Source organism: Bombina bombina, chromosome 8 (assembly GCF_027579735.1).
Source record: "Bombina bombina isolate aBomBom1 chromosome 8, aBomBom1.pri, whole genome shotgun sequence".
Classification (NCBI taxonomy): Eukaryota; Metazoa; Chordata; class Amphibia; order Anura; family Bombinatoridae; genus Bombina; species Bombina bombina.
In genome coordinates this window covers 317,012,851-317,026,349 of record NC_069506.1, presented here as the reverse complement: position 1 = coordinate 317,026,349, position 13,499 = coordinate 317,012,851, and positions in this window count along the sequence as shown.

The window sequence follows — 13,499 nt, the reverse complement described above, 5'->3', positions numbered from 1 at the left end:
AGACAAAGTATATACTCACAAGTTGTCTGTATCATTTTTATAATCAGGTGCACTTTGAAGTATCGGTTTTAAATTGCTACAGGGAGACGTCCCTTATTTATCAATATATCTGTTTTATTTGTGTTATAAAATAAATATTTTATTAATATAACTCTGACTAATAGTTTATATATTGTTACAATTATAACATATAAGCAGTCCGTGCTTTATGCGCTACTTCTAGGATTAAAATTGTATATATTGTTTTAATTGGAGGGGTTAAACTGAGGTTAGCAGAACTTATTACTTCCTAAGCGCATTGTTTATCTTTTTTTCTACATTAAACAGTGAATGCACACATTCATTAATACAATACAGAACCGTAGGTTATACTTTAAATGAACAGTGAATTAAATGCTAGATAAAATGCTCTATTAAGAGACAGAAGCGTTTTAAAAAAAAAATAGTTATATTAGTTGTATAAATATTGAAAAAATAAGAGTGGTTTCAGAGTCCAAAAAGTAATGGGCATTGCACTGTTGTAATAGGTTTTCTTCTATATTTCAGCTAATTAGGGACAGATATAAAAAGGTCACTAGAGTGTGCAAGGTCCACTTGTCTCGACTTTCACTTTTAACAGAAACTGAAAAGACCACAATTTCAGAATGACATTACAGGAAAAGGGGACTAAACAAATAATGAAATTGCAGTTCAAAGTATCTTACTACATTTAGGGCTAGATTACAAGTGGAGCAATAATTTATTGCACAATGCAAACAGGTTACTCTGGCCATTTACGGGCGCCCAATAAATAATCAGCCATTAGAAGTAGCTGGTTATTGTTACCACAAGCTCTCAGTAGCAATTAGTGCAAAAAAATGAACCAGAGGTCAGACCTCTGGTTAATTTAATGTCCCCCAATTGCCTCCAAAATAAAATGTGAGTTCCCTTTTTTAAAATAAAAATGTAGCATTTTTTTATTAAAAACCCCTGCAGTAAGCAGATTTTAGGGGTTTAAGTGAGCGGGTCTAGGGTGTTATATATATTTATGTGTATACACATATAAACACATACATAAGTATATATTCATATACATATACAGTGGGACCTCGGTTAACGAACGACTCGGTAAACTAAATTTCGGTTTACGAATGAAAATTCTGGGAAAAAAATGCCTCGGTTACAAATTAATTGGTTTTCAATGCATTCCTATGGGAAAACGTGTTTCGTTTTATGAATTTTTTTCGCAATACGAAACAAGTGTCCCGGTTTTGGAGCCATTTGCAGCAAGTTGCTGAGCCTTTTGGAGCCATTTGCAGCAAGCTGTGGAGCCTTTTGGAGCCATTTGGAGCCTTTTGGAGCCATTTGGAGCCTTTTGGAGCCTTTTGCAGCAGGTTTTGGAGCCTTTTTTCTCACCTCCGGAACGCATTAATTGGTTTTCAATGCATTCCTATGGGAAACCGTGTTTCGGTTTACGAATTTTTCGCAATACGAAACGTCCCGGAGAACGCATTAAATTCGTAAACCGAGGTCCCACTGTATATTAAAATCTGCTACCCATCGCTGCACAACTTACCCCTTTCGCTGTTCTAGGTCCTCATGCCTTGTCACACGACATGAGAACGAGACTCACATTAGAGCCTATGGAAGTGGGCTCTCGTGAGCCCAAAGCTTCTGTGCAATACAAACGTGATTTTGCATTCGCATTGCACCTAACGTGGAATACCAGCGCAAATATCACTTTCGCAAAAGAGATATTTTGTCCTCCACTTGTAATCTAGCCCATAATTAAATATTTTACTAATTTATTCTCAAGGTGTTTAATACTGAATAAATAAATGTGAGATTCAGAGAAATCTGTTACTAGTTAATCTTTGCACATCTGTGTCTTGCTAATGGTTGTCAAAAATTGTTAATAATATGAGGAGGTGAACTGACTCATTCTTTAATTTATGGTGACAAATGGAACTTTCTTATTAATTTGAACCAGCTGCTTCGGTATATTGATAACATTTGCTGAAGTAATAATATAAAATAAGTATCACATAGGGTATTTTAATATTTTATTCATACAATAAAGTTTCAAAGGACTTGCTAGAAAGCATTAGATGGTTTTGTGATTTTTAAACAACTTTCCATTGTAATTCTATTGTCAATTTTTTATTTGTTTTCTTGTTATCCTTTGTTGAAAAGCAGGAAGGTAAGCTCAGGCATGTGCATGTGTCTGCAGCACTGAATGGCAACAGTTTTTGAAAGAATATTATACATTAGCAAGAGCACTAGATGGCAGCAGTTTTATAATAATGTTATACATTAGCAAGAGCACTAGATGGCAGCAGTTTTATAACAATGTTATACATTAGCAAGAGCACTAGATGGCAGCAGTTTTATAACAATGTTATACATTAGCAAGAACACTAGATGGCAGCAGTTTTATAATAATGTTATACATTAGCAAGAGCACTAGATGGCAGCAGTTTTATACTAATGTTATACATTAGCAAGAGCACTAGATGGCAGCAGTTTTATAACAATGTTATACATTAGCAAGAGCACTAGATGGCAGCAGTTTTTATAATAATGTTATACATTAGCAGGAGCACTAGATGGTAGCAGTTTTATAACAATGTAATACATTAGCAAGAGCACTAGATGGCAGCAGTTTTATAACAATGTTATACATTAGCAGGAGCACTAGATGGCAAAAGTTTTATAATAATGTTATACATTAGCAAGAGCACTAGATGGCAGCAGTTATATAATAATATTATACATTAGCAAGAGCACTAGATGGCAGCAGTTTTATAATAATGTTATACATTAGCAAGAGCACTAGATGGCAGCAGTTTTATAACAATGTTATACATTAGCAAGAGCACTAGATGGCAGCAGTTTTATAACAATGTTATACATTAGCAAGAGCACTAGATGGCAGCAGTTTTTATAATAATGTTATACATTAGCAAGAGCACTAGATGGCAGCAGTTTTATAACAATGTTATACATTAGCAAGAGCACTAGATGGCAGAAGTATTATAATAATGTTATACATTAGCAAGAGCACTAGATGGCAGCAGTTTTATAACAATGTTATACATTAGCAAGAGCACTAGATGGCAGCAGTTTTATAACAATGTTATACATTAGCAAGAGCACTAGATGGCAGCAGTATTATAATAATGTTATACATTAGCAAGAGAACTAGATGGCAGCACTATTTCCTATCATGTTGTAGTCATTACCTATCTAGATATCTCTTCTTTGATAAAAGAAGTACATTGGAAACTTTTTTTTGCTTTTCATGTCACTTTAAAACTAAATATCTGCCCAAATCCAATAGCATGTTTTATTTTCTGTATAATCATCTTGCCAATTCCAGCTTAAATAGCTAAATAATTACTCTTGTTATTTAAAGGACATTATGGTCAGATTGGATACGCACATCACTGCATTTTTACATTTAAATAAAAGCATTGTTGCAATAAATATTTTTTAATAAAAAAATGCTTCTAATAAAAGATTTCCCTCTATTGTTCTCCCTGTTGCCTACCCTGTTTCTCCTTCCTTAGTCATGGTAATGAGAAGAAAGACATAGCGCTTGATTTAACAAGCTGCGAATGCTGCTTCCGACCGCAATCGTTTCTGGTCCGCCTTTTAGATGGCGGACTAAAATCATCCTTATCCAAAAAGATCAGGATGATTGACACCCCTTGCTAGCGGCCGATTGGCTGCTGGTGAGCAGGGGGCGGGATTGCACAAGTATTGCACTAGAAATGCTTGTGCAATGTTAAATGCCAACAGCGTATGCTGTCGAGCGGACATGATTCGCTACAGCAAATTATGTCCGCTCGACCCTACATAAATCTACCCCTTTGCCTTTGCCACCAAAAATGTCACAGTAAACAACTGATCCAGCCGATAGCAGGACAGGAAATAACAGGGGGAATTAGTTTACTGATGCACAATATGGCAAAATGTAAAACATGAATAATCTGAGAGAGAAATAAGGACAGGGGCTTAGATAGCACTCATTTTTACGGCTAAGTAGACAACGTTAAAATATATACTTCAATTGTAACTGTGTTAAAAAACAGGGATACTAAGCCCTGACCAATTAAGCTCACACCCACCAAACCGTGAGTCACTCCGCTGTTTCCTGGCCGATAACAGGAAGCATCAGCTTCAGGTGACAGGAGTGACTAACACAGTATTAAAATAAACAAACAGGTTTCGCACATTACCCGGCCCTTCTCAATGTTTAAATGACAGTGAATCACTGTCATTTAAACATTGAGAAAGGCCAAGTAACTGTGTTAGTCACTCCTGTCTTCTGAAGCCGACGCTTCCTGTTATCGGCCAGGAAACAGGGGAGTGACTTACGGTTTTGCACAGTTTGGTGGATGTGAGCTTAATTGGTCAGGGCTTAGTATCCCTGATTTTTAACACAGTTACGATTAAAGTATATATTTTAACGTTGTCTACTTAGCGGTAAGAATGAGTGCTATTCAAGCCTCTGTCCTTATTTCTCTCTCAGATTATTCCTGTATTATTATATAGGGGGCAGCACCAGAAACCCTTAGCAGGGCTCTTTATCTTACCTTAAGGACTTTCGTAGTGCCAGTATAATCTCTCTATTTTCCTTAAAAATGTAAAACATGTAAAGATGTTGGTCTATCAGGTAACGTAGCAAAGTGGGTGGGACAGGATATTTTGGAACCTGACTCAACATCGATAACATTTCACATCTGACAAACAGCACACACCTGATGCACGTAGTAGAGGGACACTGCAATCACCTCTCAGTAAATCAACAGCAACTGAATTCCACAGCACCAATGATGAGGAGAAAATCTTTAATCTTTAAAGCATTTATTGATCCTTTTAGCTTTCATAAAGCATAGACACACAGCAGCAAATGCAACGTTTCGGGCTATTAACCCTTACTCATGCATGAGATTCTTTCAAAAGGAAATTCTCCTTTTTTGCGAGCAGGGAATGTACAAAACACCATTAAACGCCAGAAAATAAGTCTATCATGGGAGCTTTCATTCTCAAAAGCTGCAGTGCAGATGTCAACTCCAGACACCGATAAAGGTAGTGCGCAGCTCCAGCCATGACACACTGACTATTCTCTTCCTTCTCCTGATGTGGTGTGCGTGCGCCTGCTCCTGATGTCACTATCATTCCCGCACACAGTGTACATACCCCTTTAACATCTAATACAAATAAAATATTAAGCTACAGTCACAATCCCCCACAACTCAATGGTGCATCAAAAAGTGCCACCCCCCTAAAATCTGTCACCCAAGTTGTTTGCCTTGGCTATAATACGCCCCTTGTAGAATAGCATAATTAATAGATGTATAATAAATAGACAATGCAAAAGCACTTAATTTGAATTTCACATGAATAGAAGATTTTTTTCTTAACAAATTTAAATTTAGGTTTATTTTCCTTTCCACTGCATCATGTGACATCCATCAGCCAATCACAAAATGCATATACGTATATTCTATGAATCTTGCATATGCTCAGTAGAAGATGGTGCTTTAGAAACTGTGTATATAAATAGGTTGTGCATATTTAAATAATGGATGTGAATTGAAAAGTTGTTTAAAAATGTGTGCTCTATCTGAATCATGAATTTTATTTTGACTTTAGTGCTCCTTTAAGAAAAAAACAAAATATTTCAAAAAATATTTTTACCCCATATGACACCCGAGTTGCAACTTAAATTCAATTATAACCAATGGAGAAGTGTCATTTTACAATTTTCATTTTTCGATGAATAGAACAAGTTCCACTGTGAAAGATACCAAGGGCGCGATCCGATATAGATCGCAGTTTGCGGCGCAAGCGAGGGAACCGGCGTCGCCTGCAGTTTCAGCTCGCAACTCGAGCCATCCCATATAAGTCGCCGTCAGATGCTAACGTGCCGTAAGTCTCACAAACCAGCGATGTCCAGAAATCTGCGTAAGTACAAATTTCTGGCGTCGCCAGTGACTTGCGCCACGTTAGAATCTGCCGGCGCCTATAAAACCTGACTAAAGTCTAAAACACCCGCACTGTCTAACACGCCTCCCTAACATAGCCCGCACTGTCTAACACGCCTCCCTAACATAGCCCGAACTGTCTAACACGCCTCCCTAACATAGCCCGCACTGTCTAACCCTCTATCCGCTATCCCCCCTCACTAGCCTAACAATAAAAAAGCTATTAACCCCTAAACCGCCGCTCCTTTACCCCGCCGCAACCTAATAAAGTTATTAACCCCTAAACCGCCGCTCCCGTACCCCGCCGCCAGCTATATTATATCTATAACCCCCTAAAGTGAGCCCCTAACACCGCCGCCATCTATATTACAATTATTAACCCCTAATGTAAGCCCCTTACACCGCCGCCATCTCTATTAAAATGATTAACCCATAATTTAATCTACCTACCCCGCCGCCAGCTATGTTATCTATATTAACCCTAAGTATATTATAGTTAATATAGTTATTACATTATATATATTAACTATATTAACCCTAATTATATTAGGGTTAATATAGTTACTATAGTATTTATATTAACTATATTAACTCTATCTAACCCTAACACCCCTAACTATATTTATATTAAATTAATCTAATTAATTTATAAACTAAAATATTCCTATTTAAATCTAAATACTTACCTATAAAATAAACCCTAAGATAGCTACAATATAATTAATAATTACATTGTAGCTATGTTAGGGTTAATATTTATTTTACAGGTAAATTGTTAATTATTTTAACTAGGTATAATAGCTATTAAATAGTTATTAACTATTTAATATCTACCTAGTTAAAATAATTACCCAATTACCTGTAAAATAAATACACCTACACTATCAATAAATGTAATAAAGTACAAACATCTATCTAAAAATACAATTAAATTAACTAAACTAAATTACACAAAAAAACAAACACTAAATTACAAAAAATAAAAAAAAGATTACAAGATTTTTAAGCTAATTACACCTATTCTAAGCCCCCTAATAAAATAATAAACCCCCAAAATAAAAACAATTCCCTGCCCTATTCTAAATTAAACATATTTCAAAGCTCTTTACCTTACCAGCCCTTAAAAGGGCCTTTTGTGGGGCATGCCCCAAAGAATTCAGCTCTTTTGCATTCAACAAATACAATCACCCCCCCCCCCCCATTACAACCCACCACCCACATACCCCTATTCTAAACCCACCCAAACCCCCCTTAAAAAAGCCTAACACTACCCCCCTGAAGATCTCCCTACCTTGTCTTCACCACACCGGGCCGAACTCCTGATCCGATCCGGGCGATGTCGTCCTCCAAGCGTCAAAGAAGAATTCTTCCTCCGGCGACGTCTTCCTCCAAGCGGCAGCAAAGTCTTCATTCTTCCGGCGGCATCTTCAATCTTCTTTCTTCGCTCCGCCGCCGCGGAGCATCCATCCCGGCCGACTGCTAAACTTGGAATGAGGTACCTTTAAATGACGTCATCCAAGATGGCGTCCGCCGAATTCCGATTGGCTGATAGGATTCTATCAGCCAATCGGAATTAAGTTAAAAAAATCTGATTGGCTGATTGAATCAGCCAATCAGATTCAAGTTCAATCCGATTGGCTGATCTAATCAGCCAATCAGATTGAGCTCGCATTCTATTGGCTGTTCCGATCAGCCAATCAGATTTTTTTAACTTAATTCCGATTGGCTGATAGAATCCTATCAGCCAATCGGAATTCGGCGGACGCCATCTTGGATGACGTCATTTAAAGGTACCTCATTCCAAGTTTAGCAGTCGGCCGGGATGGATGCTCCGCGGCGGCGGAGCGAAGAAAGAAGATTGAAGATGCCGCCGGAAGAATGAAGACTTTGCTGCCGCTTGGAGGAAGACGTCGCCGGAGGAAGAATCAGGAGTTCGGCCCGGTGTGGTGAAGACAAGGTAGGGAGATCTTCAGGGGGGTAGTGTTAGGATTTTTTAAGGGGGGTTTGGGTGGGTTTAGAATAGGGGTATGTGGGTGGTGGGTTGTAATGGGGGGGGGGTGATTGTATTTGTTGAATGCAAAAGAGCTGAATTCTTTGGGGCATGCCCCACAAAAGGCCCTTTTAAGGGCTGGTAAGGTAAAGAGCTTTGAAATTTGTTTAATTTAGAATAGGGCAGGGAATTTTTGTTATTTTGGGGGTTTATTATTTTATTAGGGGGCTTAGAATAGGTGTAATTAGCTTAAAAATCTTGTAATCTTTTTTTTATTTTTTGTAATTTAGTGTTTGTTTTTTTTTGTAATTTAGTTTAGTTAATTTAATTGTATTTTTAGATAGATGTTAGTAGTTTATTACATTTATTGATAGTGTAGGTGTATTTGTAATTTAGGTTAGGATTTATTTTACAGGTAATTGGGTAATTATTTTAACTAGGTAGATATTAAATAGTTAATAACTATTTAATATCTATTATACCTAGTTAAAATAATTAACTATTTACCTGTAAAATAAATATTAACCCTAACATAGCTATAATGTAATTATTAATTATATTGTAGCTATCTTAGGGTTTATTTTATAGGTAAGTATTTAGATTTAAATAGGAATATTTTAGTTTATAAATTAATTAGATTAATTTAATATAAATTTAGTTAGGGGTGTTAGGGTTAGATAGAGTTAATATAGTTAATATAAATACTATAGTAACTATATTAACTATATTAACCCTAATATAATTAGGGTTAATATAGTTAATATATATAATGTAATAACTATATTAACTATAATATACTTAGGGTTAATATAGATAACATAGCTGGCGGCGGGGTAGGTAGATTAAATTAGGGGTTAATAATTTTTATATAGGTGGCGGCAGTGTAAGGGGTCAGATTACGGGATAGATAAGGTAGATGGCGGCGGTTTTAGGGGCTCACAGTAGGGGGTTAGTTTATGTAGATGGCGGCGGGGTCCGGGAGCGGCGTTTTAGGGGGTAATAACTTTATTAGGGATTTGGGGGGGGGGGGATCGCGGTTGACAGGGAGATAGACATTGCGCATGCGTTAGGTGTTAGGTTTATTTTAGAAGATCGCGGTTGACAGGTAGATAGACATTGCGCATGCGTTAGGTGTTAGGTTTATTTTAGCAGCTAGTTTAGGGAGTTACGGGGCTCCAATAGTCAGCGTAAGGCTTCTTACGGCTGCTTTTTGTGGCGAGGTGAAAATGGAGTAAGTTTTCTCCATTTTCGCCACGTAAGTCCTTACGCTGCATATTGGATACCAAACTGCGCGGGTTTGGTATACCTGCCTATGGCCCAAAAAACTGCGGGCGACGGCAGAAATATACGCGCGTAACTTCTAGCTTACGCCGTATATAGGATACCAAATCCGCGCAATTCTTGGCGTCGCCGGCTTTTGCGGGCGACGATTTTTATCGGATCGACCCCCAGCTTCCTAAAAAAAATTAAAAATGCTATAGAAAAAAATTCCTTTATAAACAGATCACACTAACATATGCAAAAGGGAAAACTTAAAGGAATACTAAAGTTACAATTAAACTTCCATGATTCAAATAGAACCTGCAGTTTTAGGACACTTTCCAATTCATATCAAATGTTGCACAGTCTTTTTATATGCACACTTTTTGTGGCACCAGCTCACACAAAATCACAGTGAATATGTATATTATTATACTTTAATTATAAAGCGCCAACATATTCCGCTAATCTATGATTGGCTGATTGCTGTCACATGATACAAGGGGGTAAGCAAACTGGAGGGAAATAAATTTGTCAGAATTTTTTTTTACTGCTTATTTGAAATTCAAATAAATGCTATTTCATTTTCTTTTCACTAATTACATAATCCTACTGTATTAAATGGTCCTTTAACCCTTTAAGAGTGGATGGAGACAAGTGGTTGTCATTCATACTATGGGCCGGATGATCTAAAGGTATCTGGGCTGTTGAGATTATTAAATAATGCTGCCAGTACTTTTATTTCCATCGTGGAATGATCTAAAGCCCCTTTTTACCCTGAAAACAGAATGTCTCACAAAGGGTTGTGTCATGAGATGCAGGACATATGCAGGACACAGCAATGATGGTACAACTCTATTTTATTACAGAGCATAGAAACATACATCTAGTCTGGTTGATTTCACTAACTAACTGCGACACAGACAACCTGACCTAAGCCCCGCCCACAAACAGTGACATCACAACCTGCTCTCATCACATCTTCCCCCTTTTCAAAGGGCGAAGCATATACTTGAATATAACAAATTACATGGCATACAAACAGAGTATACAACAACATTTTTGAACAGTATATAACAAATAGGTTATAGGAAAAATGGACAAAATAAATTACATCCTGACTTGAACATCAGGGTAGACTACCCTAGTCCACAGTGACCATGGGATTATTCTGCCCATACTTCCGGTCACTGTTCTAGCTAAAGTTAGTCCCGATATAGTGCCAGAAGTTTCACCACCCTTCCACTTGATGTACTTTGCATGAACTATCCTCTGATACAGAAGGTGAATAAGAGTCCGCTGGAGGCAAAGACATATCCCCACTGTGATCTTGCTGAGGGGAAGGCACCCCTTTTAGAAAAGGGGATCCCACCGGTGATGGTACTGAGGCATCCAGTTCCAAACTCTCTGGTACAGGTTGAAGATGTTTTTGTTTACGGCGTGTAACCGTCCCTCCATCAGTAAGGACTACATAAGACCTTGGTTCTGGAGAGCGTCCAATTACCGTAGCAGGCGTCTTCCATTTCTTCTCATCATCCAGTTTAATTCTGACACTTTGCCCCGTATTTAGTTCCTGTAAGGGCCTGACAGAATGTCTCCTGTTGTAGAAGAAACGATAGCCCTTTTTGGCCTCTTCATCCCTCCTAAGGACTTTGTCCCGAGGAATAGAGCCAGTCGGCTTGAAGACACCCACTGAGGGTAAGGTGGTGCGAATTTGGCATCCTAGCATCAGCTGTGCCGGGCTAAACCCGGTGGCTTGGATGGGCGTCGCCCTATAGGACAAGAGGGCTAGGTATGGCTCAGATTGCTTGAAAATGAACTTTGTTGTTTGAACTGCCCTTTCAGCCATTCCGTTGGCCTGCGGGTAATGTGGACTTGACGTGGAATGTACAAAGTCATATTCTGTACTCTGTAGAAGCGAACTGCATGCCATTATCATTCCATTGGAATGCCCCACCGGGCGAACAAGCTCTTCAAACGAATGATAACGGCTTGACTTATGAAATCAATCAAAGGTGCAATTTCCAAATACCTGGAATAGTAGTCGATCACAACAAGGAACTTTTTCCCGTGCAGTTCACACAAATCAGCAGCTATTTTCTGCCACGGCCCGGCAGGCAGCGAAGTAGAAATCAAGGGCTCCCTTCTCTGAGTAGGCCGGCGTTCCCGGCAAAAGGCACATTTAGACACGTGATTTGCAATGTCCGAGATGATCCCAGGCCACCACACATCTGTAGCTGCCCTTTCTCTGCACTTCGTAATACCTAAGTGGCCATCGTGAATCCTGTTTAACATCTCCTTCCTCATGCTGACAGGAATAGCGATACGATCTTGGAACAGCACCAACCCCTCCAGCTCCGTGAGCTGCAACCTCTCTGACTGGTAAGAACTTAAAGACAACCAGGTTGCCCGGCTCTCGGACCAGCCTTCTTTTATGTACTTTATAACCTCTTGCAGATCTGTGTCCAAATATGTCTCTTTCTTTATTTCTTCCAGTTTCCTTGAAGAAATGGACTTTGAGGCCAGAACCGACTCAACATACACTTTCACATCCGATTCGGTTGAAGACTCTTCAGCAGCAGCCAGCAGGAACCTGGATAGTGTATCTGTCCCAACCAGTTGCTTCCCCGGCACATGCACTGCCTGAACATTGAACCTGAGTAGTCTCATTAAAAGTCTCTGGCATCTTAAGGGTGTTTTGTCGATATCGTAGGAGTTGATTAGACGGACGAGCGGTTTATGATCAGTCTCTAGACTAAATTTCTCCAAACCTACAAGGTAACGCTGAAAGCGCTCACAGGCCCAAACTGCAGTCAGGCACTCTTTCTCAATTTGAGCGTATTTTGACTCAGCAGCCATCAGTGTGCGGGAACAGTAGGCGATGGGCTGTAGTTTATTTTAATTTAACTGCAGGAGAGCAGCCCCCAACCCATAACTGCTTGCATCAGCACTAACCACAGTCTTTTTGAAAGGGTCGTAGAACCCCAGCACTGGGGCAGACTCCAGCAGGGACTTGGCCTGCATAAAGGATTTTTCTTGTGAAGATCCCCAGACCCAGGCAACGTCTTTCTTTAGCAACTCTGTGATAGGGTGTAGAACTGTGGATAAATCTGGCAGAAACTTGCCCACATAATTTACAAGGCCCAATATTTGTCTTAGCTCATGTATATCAGAAGGACTTTTCATCTGTTCAATAGCACAAATTTTCTCGGGGTCTGGTTTGATGCCATCCCCATTGATAATATGCTCAAAGTAACATAATTCAGTTTCAGACCTAGAATGTCGTCCATGACGACTGCCGTGCCCACGTGGTAACTTAGGAGAGAACTCATTTCCCTTTGAAAGATTTCAGGAGCAGAGAATATCCCAAAGGGGAGTCTGCAGAAGCAAAACCGACCTACCGGTGTAGTAAAGGTAGTCAGTTTGCGGCACTTTGGATCTAGGGGGATCTGCAAAAAGCCGCTAGAAGCGTCCAATGTAGAAAAGAACTTCGCCCCAGCCGACTTTGGAGCTATATCTTCTAATGTCGGCAGCACAAATCTCTCTCTCTTCACTGCCTCATTCAACCTTTTCAGGTCTACACAGATGCGCACCTTTCCGTTTTTCTTTGCAACAGGAACAATGGGGGACACCAATCAGTTGCTTCAACAACCTCTTCAATAACCCCCATAGACTTGCGCATAAGCTCCTTCTCCACTTGAGGCATGAGCGGGAACGGAATTCTACGGGGAGTAGAAATACTGTATGGGACTGCGTCACTTTTAAGTGCTATACGGACTGGCTTGCAATTCAGTAGGCCCAATTCTCCAAACATATCTTCGGAGATCTCATTCACTCTGGCCACTAGGCCCAAGTCACAGGCTGCTTTTCTGCTCAATAAATTGCTAACACACTGACCTTGAATCACATGCACCCACATAGTGAATTTCCTTTGCTTGTACTCACAGCTGGCAAGAAATTTCCCCACACAATCAATGCAGCCACCAGGACTATGGACATTTGTAGTAACCTTAGCCAGCTGGGGCTGTCGAGGCAGTTTCATAAATGCAGCAAGAGACATTACAGTGATATCTGCTCCTGTGTCAATTTTAAAATCAACTTTGGTTCCCATTACAGTAAAGGTAACCTTCCAATCTTACTCTAAGCTTGGCAGTTCCACACCAGACCCCACAAAAGACACTTCCTGACCCTCTTGGTCACTATCCTCCTGCATCTCCTTAATGTATTCAGTTTTACACACCACTTCAAAATGGCCCATTCTGTTACATTTTCTGCAT